Below are 9,291 nucleotides of genomic sequence, written 5' to 3' on the forward strand. Positions count from 1 at the left end.
CATTTGAATGGGGCAAAAGTTTCAAAATAAAGCTAAATATTTGAAAAGGTATGAAGTTTTGGAAAAATTCAGAATAGAAGCATGAATTTCCATGAAAAAGCTGAACATTTTGATACCTGAAATAGCTAAAAGTATGCTGAAGTAGAATATTCCCATTCATTTGAATGTGCAAAATTTTGAAAATAAAGCTAAATATTTCAAGGGTATGAAGTTTAGAAAAATTCTTAATAGAAGCATGAATGTCCTTGAAAAGCTGAACATTTTAATAGCTGCAAGTATGCTGAAGTAGAATTTTCCCATTCATTTGAATGGGACAAGATTTTCAAAATAAAGCTAAATATTTTAAAAAGTATGAAGTTTAAAAAAATTACGAATAGAAGAATGAATATCCTTAAGGAGCTGAACATTTTGATAGCTGAAAGTATGCTGAAGTAGAATTTCCCCATTCATTTGAATGGGGCAAAAGTTTCAAAATAAAGCTAAATATTTGAAAAGGTATGAAGTTTTGGAAAAATTCAGAATAGAAGCATGAATTTCCATGAAAAAGCTGAACATTTTGATACCTGAAATAGCTAAAAGTATGCTGAAGTAGAATATTCCCATTCATTTGAATGTGCAAAATTTTGAAAATAAAGCTAAATATTTCAAGGGTATGAAGTTTAGAAAAATTCTTAATAGAAGCATGAATGTCCTTGAAAAGCTGAACATTTTAATAGCTGCAAGTATGCTGAAGTAGAATTTTCCCATTCATTTGAATGGGACAAGATTTTCAAAATAAAGCTAAATATTTTAAAAAGTATGAAGTTTAAAAAAATTACGAATAGAAGAATGAATATCCTTAAGGAGCTGAACATTTTGATAGCTGAAAGTATGCTGAAGTAGAATTTCCCCATTCATTTGAATGGGGCAAAAGTTTCAAAATAAAGCTAAATATTTGAAAAGGTATGAAGTTTTGGAAAAATTCAGAATAGAAGCATGAATTTCCATGAAAAAGCTGAACATTTTGATACCTGAAATAGCTAAAAGTATGCTGAAGTAGAATATTCCCATTCATTTGAATGTGCAAAATTTTGAAAATAAAGCTAAATATTTCAAGGGTATGAAGTTTAGAAAAATTCTTAATAGAAGCATGAATGTCCTTGAAAAGCTGAACATTTTAATAGCTGCAAGTATGCTGAAGTAGAATTTTCCCATTCATTTGAATGGGACAAGATTTTCAAAATAAAGCTAAATATTTTAAAAAGTATGAAGTTTAAAAAAATTACGAATAGAAGAATGAATATCCTTAAGGAGCTGAACATTTTGATAGCTGAAAGTATGCTGAAGTAGAATTTCCCCATTCATTTGAATGGGGCAAAAGTTTCAAAATAAAGCTAAATATTTGAAAAGGTATGAAGTTTTGGAAAAATTCAGAATAGAAGCATGAATTTCCATGAAAAAGCTGAACATTTTGATACCTGAAATAGCTAAAAGTATGCTGAAGTAGAATATTCCCATTCATTTGAATGTGCAAAATTTTGAAAATAAAGCTAAATATTTCAAGGGTATGAAGTTTAGAAAAATTCTTAATAGAAGCATGAATGTCCTTGAAAAGCTGAACATTTTAATAGCTGCAAGTATGCTGAAGTAGAATTTTCCCATTCATTTGAATGGGACAAGATTTTCAAAATAAAGCTAAATATTTTAAAAAGTATGAAGTTTAAAAAAATTACGAATAGAAGAATGAATATCCTTAAGGAGCTGAACATTTTGATAGCTGAAAGTATGCTGAAGTAGAATTTCCCCATTCATTTGAATGGGGCAAAAGTTTCAAAATAAAGCTAAATATTTGAAAAGGTATGAAGTTTTGGAAAAATTCAGAATAGAAGCATGAATTTCCATGAAAAAGCTGAACATTTTGATACCTGAAATAGCTAAAAGTATGCTGAAGTAGAATATTCCCATTCATTTGAATGTGCAAAATTTTGAAAATAAAGCTAAATATTTCAAGGGTATGAAGTTTAGAAAAATTCTTAATAGAAGCATGAATGTCCTTGAAAAGCTGAACATTTTAATAGCTGCAAGTATGCTGAAGTAGAATTTTCCCATTCATTTGAATGGGACAAGATTTTCAAAATAAAGCTAAATATTTTAAAAAGTATGAAGTTTAAAAAAATTACGAATAGAAGAATGAATATCCTTAAGGAGCTGAACATTTTGATAGCTGAAAGTATGCTGAAGTAGAATTTCCCCATTCATTTGAATGGGGCAAAAGTTTCAAAATAAAGCTAAATATTTGAAAAGGTATGAAGTTTTGGAAAAATTTAGAATAGAAGCATGAATTTCCATGAAAAAGCTGAACATTTTGATAGCTGAAAGTACGCTGAAGTTAAATTTCCCATTCATTTGAATGGACAAAATTTTGCTGAAAAACACTAAATAGTTTAAAAATTATGAAGTTTAGAAAACTTCTTAATAGATCCGCACATGTCCTGAAAAAGCTGAACATTTTGTTACCTGAATGGTTTTTCTAGCTGAAAGTATGATGAAGTAGTTAAGGGCCAAAAAAACATACGGAAGAATAATAATAAAGACCAGGAAAACATAGTATGGATGCTGACTCAGCATCCATACAATTAGTTGACAGGTAAACAAGATAACACTGAGAACAAAAAAGAAAAAGAGTGTGCAAACAAGAAAAAAGGAATGTGCAGTGAAAAAAAAATTTATATACAGTGCCTTGCGAAAGTATTCGGCCCCCTTGAACTTTGCGACCTTTTGCCACATTTCAGGCTTCAAACATAAAGGTATAAAACTGTAATTTTTTGTGAAGAATCAACAAGTGGGACACAATCATGAAGTGGAACGAAATTTATTGGATATTTCAAACTTTTTTAACAAATAAAAAACTGAAAAATTGGGCGTGCAAAATTATTCAGCCCCTTTACTTTCAGTGCAGCAAACTCTCTCCAGAAGTTCAGTGAGGATCTCTGAATGATCCAATGTTGACCTAAATGACTAATGATGATAAATAGAATCCACCTGTGTGTAATCAAGTCTCCGTATAAATGCACCTGCACTGTGATAGTCTCAGAGGTCCGTTTAAAGCGCAGAGAGCATCATGAAGAACAAGGAACACACCAGGCAGGTCCGAGATACTGTTGTGGAGAAGTTTAAAGCCGGATTTGGATACAAAAAGATTTCCCAAGCTTTAAACATCCCAAGGAGCACTGTGCAAGCGATAATATTGAAATGGAAGGAGTATCAGACCACTGCAAATCTACCAAGACCTGGCCGTCCCTCTAAACTTTCAGCTCATACAAGGAGAAGACTGATCAGAGATGCAGCCAAGAGGCCCATGATCACTCTGGATGAACTGCAGAGATCTACAGCTGAGGTGGGAGACTCTGTCCATAGGACAACAATCAGTCGTATACTGCACAAATCTGGCCTTTATGGAAGAGTGGCAAGAAGAAAGCCATTTCTTAAAGATATCCATAAAAAGTGTCGTTTAAAGTTTGCCACAAGCCACCTGGGAGACACACCAAACATGTGGAAGAAGGTGCTCTGGTCAGATGAAACCAAAATCGAACTTTTTGGCAACAATGCAAAACGTTATGTTTGGCGTAAAAGCAACACAGCTCATCACCCTGAACACACCATCCCCACTGTCAAACATGGTGGTGGCATCATCATGGTTTGGGCCTGCTTTTCTTCAGCAGGGACAGGGAAGGTGGTTAAAATTGATGGGAAGATGGATGGAGCCAAATGCAGGACCATTCTGGAAGGAAACCTGATGGAGTCTGCAAACGACCTGAGACTGGGACGGAGATTTGTCTTCCACCAAGACACTGATCCAAAACATAAAGCAAAATCTACAATGGAATGGTTCAAAACTAAACATATCCAGGTGTTAGAATGGCCAAGTCAAAGTCCAGACCTGAATCCACTCGAGAATCTGTGGAAAGAACTGAAAACTGCTGTTCACAAACGCTCTCTATCCAACCTCACTGAGCTCGAGCTGTTTTGCAAGGAGGAATGGGCAAAATTTAAGTCTCTTGATGTGCAAAACTGATAGAGACATACCCCAAGTGACTTACAGCTGTAATCGCAGCAAAAGGTGGCGCTACAAAGTATTAACTTAAGGGGGCTGAATAATTTTGCACGCCCAATTTTTCAGTTTTTTATTTGTTAAAAAAGTTTGAAATATCCAATAAATTTCGTTCCACTTCATGATTGTGTCCCACTTGTTGTTGATTCTTCACAAAAAAGTACAGTTTTATATCTTTATGTTTGAAGCCTGAAATGTGGCAAAAGGTCGCAAAGTTCAAGGGGGCCGAATACTTTCGCAAGGCACTGTATAATGCCACTGTTTTGAGCGTGCTCAGCTCCACACCACAGGACCAGCTGTTCAACCTCCTGTATGTTGGCTGACTCATCACCGTCTCAGATGAGACTGATGACCATTGTGTCATCATCACTGGTGAGTCATTGGTGTTAGGCTGATGTCCACAAAGAGGATCCGTCCATACGCCCCTGGGCAGTCGAGGTGTAATGCAGTGCCATGTTGACTACATCATCCACTTGCCCAGTAGACAAACTGCAGGGGGTCCAGCAGGAGGTCTACGATATCCTTCAGACTGACCAACACCAGTCTCTCAAAGGACTTCATAACTACAAATGTCAAGGCGACAGGTTTGTAGTCACTCAGTCTGCTGATGGACAGTTTCTTGGGAACTGAGACGATGGTGAAGCAGGAGGGGGGCTTCATACAGCACCAGCTGCTGGATCCAAGGTGATGGGTGAAGGGTGTGGAGTTCTGCTTCTCAGACCTACAGTAAAACACATGCAGGTCATCTGCCAGCTGATGGTCTTCTACAGCGGGGAGGAATGGTTTCCTGTAACCAGTGATGTTTTTAAGGCTTCTCCACACTCACAGTTGCTCCTCTTTGCTAATCTGATCTCCCTTGTCATTGTGATCCTGGCTGCCTGTACAAGATCCTGTACCCATGTGTGTAATAACGATAGGCATCTTTTATTAACGTTGTTAGGTATTTTTAGTCAGATAGATATTGGATAGTTACTTTATGTATTAGAAATGTTTAGTGGAGATAGGATGTCTAATTAGACTGTTAAATGCTTAGGCATGCTTATGAGTTTCTACAGTGTACCTCTGGTCAAGGATAACTAGAGAGAAGAGTTGATGACTGTCAGCAGACAGGGTGTTTAATATTATTATTATGACGTGTATAACTGTAGCCTTAGCCATAATATGTTCTTATGTTTAAGTCATGACATGTTACTAGAAGTCTGTGAGAATGTTTTTAGCTACACACCACTTAATCAACAGACACACACACATTGATTTGCTTCATGCTTTGACTCGTGCTATGGCCAGCTGCAAAGCTGGTAACAGAGACGTCTCGGTTGACGTTTCTGTGTAGTATGGGGCTAGCCCAACCGAGGGGATATAATGTATAGGCCTGGTGGGTTCAGGGTCTTTCATCTAACATCTGCCTGTGAGATGCAAGATACCTGAGCGTGTAATGTTAATTTTACCTGTGATCCTTTGAATAAATCAGTACTGTTTTGAAGATACTTGGACTGTCTCGTCTCTGAGTTAGCAATGGTAACAAGAACCAAACAGTCCTTCAACGTGTAGTCCAGTGTGTTTTTGTCACTGGCAGGACAACTGACATGCTGTCTGTGTTTGGACAGTTCATGAGTGAGATTTGCTGTGTTAAAATCCCCTAAAACAATGACTGGAGAATCAAGATGTTCCAGTTCCAAACTAGTTATCTGGTCAGCCAGGTGCTATAGTGTGCGGGAATGGGCCTGCGGTCTTCTATACACTCTGACCAGAATGAATGAGGGAAATTCTCTGGGAGAATACAATGGTTTGCAGTTGATGAAAAGGGTCATTAGAGTCACATTAGAGAAAATTGTTGTAAGGCTGGAGAAGTTACTACGTCTGCCTTATGCCAGTTAAAATATTGGGTTTCTAAATTACTCATTTTGTTTAGTGTTACACATCTCTTTTCATCGGTACATAATCTTTTGTTGACCTATCTATGGAGGAGACTTTCAAATTAATTAATGCTGTCATGGTTTATTGTGCTGTCTACTTTCGACACAACACCGGCAGCAGGAAGTGTGCACGTTCATGAACTATCCTCTCATTTTTAGGAAGAGTCTCTCAGGTTTTATCATTCTGAAATAATTACAGACTATTTGGAGTTATGATGCAAGGCTAATCTAGAGGAACTATATGAAGGCCACGATATGCTAACCCCTGGACACAGGAATAAAGCTTAACCTCTCACACTAAGGTGGCATATTTGAAACTTATTAATGCTCCAAACTGTCAGGTCCACTCAGCACGACCTGCCTTTCTTCCCCTTTCTTTCCCCCATTTTCTCATCCTCGCTGGGTGTGGTGCACAGTGGAGTTCGCCAGATCATTGACACTGACATGGTGAGGTTGTTGCTATGTGAACGCTGACACTGTAACGGTGATGCTGACGGTGATGCTAACGGTGAGATTTGTTTGTGTTTTGATGCGGCCACACAAGTTGGCGATCATCCTGGTTCCTGCCGCTCGCCCGTCTTCTCGGGCACAGCTGGGGTGCATCCCGACGATTACCTTCTTCCTTATTTATACCTCTGGCAGACACTCCATCATCACCGGAGCATTAACAAGTGTTAACATAACTAACATAATTTGCATACCCTGTAACTGACCTGTAGTCATGGTATGTGGCACGTTGTTTTGACTTCCACGCTGACAGTTCCTGTGCTGTGGATCTCAATTTGTAGGTTAAATGTTTTGTGTTATTCATCTCTAGACGTCCACGCTGACAGTTCCTGCGCTGTGGATTTCCTTTTTCATTCGCCATCCCTCCTGGTTAGCTTGTCTATTCACCTGTCCGTCCCGTTCCTCCCACTCTCCTGTTTTTTGCCGTTAGCCTGTCTTCTCCCCTGGTCGTCCTGTTCTCCTCAGCCGTATTTGCTCAGCCCTGGTTGTATGTGTTCTTCGACTCTATTCCTTTTTGTGATTCCCCCATCATTAAAACCACCTTTTTTTACTAGCACCTGGGTCAGCACTCTTGAGTCCAACCTCAGTCCTCCCTCACCCTCCCGGTGAGGGGGACTAAACCGTAACACCTGCAATTATTGTGGCAGCTACCCCCTTAACCCTCAGATGTTACCATACTGAGAAACTCTTTTCTAGAAAACTAAACCATCTGAATACATAACAAAAATACAAGAAACTCACATCTGACTGAAATATCAAAATTCCATCATTGCTTTTTAACAGAACAATCAGAATTACACACTGATTTCACACAAAACTATCAATGCCTTAAAATCAAAACATAAATCTTTGTATTTTGAATACTTTACTTTGACTAAACGTGGATTATCATTGATTAGACATTGATCAATCAATTATCAGTCAAATCTTTACTTTTAGGCTTGAAACCATCATTTTTGTTACTTCCTCAGTATGGTGTGTGTCTCTTCTCTGTGGAATGCACACACGAACTGTTGCAGTTCCGTCTTTCAGCTGGGATGTGTGTCTACTGTACTTCCTCCTTCCTGTGACTGCATTGTTCACTCTTTTAGATGTAAAATCACTTCTCCCCATTCTTTTAATACCATTATTTCATATTTTATTCTTACACATGTACTAATGATTATTTCAATAAACACACACATAAATCATTTTATGATTATCTTTACTTATTAAACACTTAACTTTTCTAAGCATTCTGCCACAGCATTTTAATAATAATTCCTTTGTCTTCTCCAACATCCCCTGGAACTTCCTCTTTCTTCTCTGCCTTCTCTGTATCTCGGTGCTCTTCGAGGCCCGTATTTACAGCCTTGCTGACAGAACCCAAGATTAAACATGAAACTGCTGGAAATGATCATGTCATGGAATCCTTAAACTAACATCACAATCCCCAAACAATATAATCACGGTTTAAAGCGAAGCCTGACCACAGGGCTTTTTCTTTACTTCTAAGCAGGCATTCATATGGCAACCAATGGGCTACAGTTTGTGTGTGCATGGGGTGCTGTACCTGTGAGTGTAGGGTGAGCACCACCTACAGATGTTATGCTGTAACACACACCGTGCTGCAGGACAAATGACGAACAGTCACTGTGAAAGTGGTCACTTACTGCAGCAGAGAGTTGAATGCCTACATCTGTACAGATACCTTGAAAATGTACTTGGGGCACTGGCTACTGGTCACTGGTAGTTCTGGAATACACCTTCTGGTGCTGCATAGACATGCCTTCAGTGATGAAGCTGGGAGTCATCAAGCTGATCATCATACACACCTACCCAGCCGGGGTTGAGCAGACCTGAAAATGCTTATTTGGCCTTTTAAGCATTTTCGGAAAAGCAACTGAAATGGTTTATAGGTTTTTTAAAAATGTGTTTGCTAATTAATTTTCTATCAATTGGCTAATTAATTAATTGAAAAAAATGTGCTCACTCTGTGTGATCATTTTAGGAAGCTGAAAAAAACTGAAGAGAGGTTGAATTTTACTGGTTTGTTGGTTCCTTGGTTTTATTTCACAATTTACACAGTAGCAGCTAAAATAAAATGATGGCTAATAAGCCATGGTGACTAGTCTTTTCAACTAAAGATGGTGTTTTTTTATGATGTATATAAAAAGCAAGTTTATGGAATTTCTTTTTACTGATTAGATTAAAGACATGTCCATTGTACAAGAGGGGGGTAGAACAAATGTTTGCCAGTTTCATTTCCAGAATTTGTAGGGAGACCACATTTATTTTGTGCTTTCAGCGGTGGACTTGAAACTATATTTTTCTGTAATGTGTAATCAAATCAAATTTTATTTGTATAGCGCCAAATCACAACAAAAGTCATCTCAGGACACTTTACAAAGTAAGGTCTAGACCTTACTGTTATCAATATTATTACATAGGGAAAACCCAACAAATCCCCCTTGAGCAAGCACTTGGCGACAGTGGGGAGGAAAAACTCCCTTTAACGGAAGAAACCTCCGACAGACCCCAGCTCTTGGTGGGCGGCCTTCTGCCTCGACCAGTTGGGGTGAGTGGATAGAGGAGAAACAAAAGAAGAAAAGGAACAAGACACAACAAACAATCAAACACTGATCAGGTCAATGTGGCTGGTGACTGCTCGTCAGAGATGTAGAGCTCCAGAGCAAGGGCAACCTGCAGAAAGGTACAGGGAGAGAGAGAGGACACACTACGGGAGAGAGGAGACACAAAGTTAGTGATGTGTAATGGTAGCATATAGAAGCATAGGGA

This window comes from Monopterus albus, unplaced genomic scaffold (genome assembly GCF_001952655.1).
Source record: "Monopterus albus unplaced genomic scaffold, M_albus_1.0 scaffold250.1, whole genome shotgun sequence".
Taxonomy (NCBI): domain Eukaryota; kingdom Metazoa; phylum Chordata; class Actinopteri; order Synbranchiformes; family Synbranchidae; genus Monopterus; species Monopterus albus.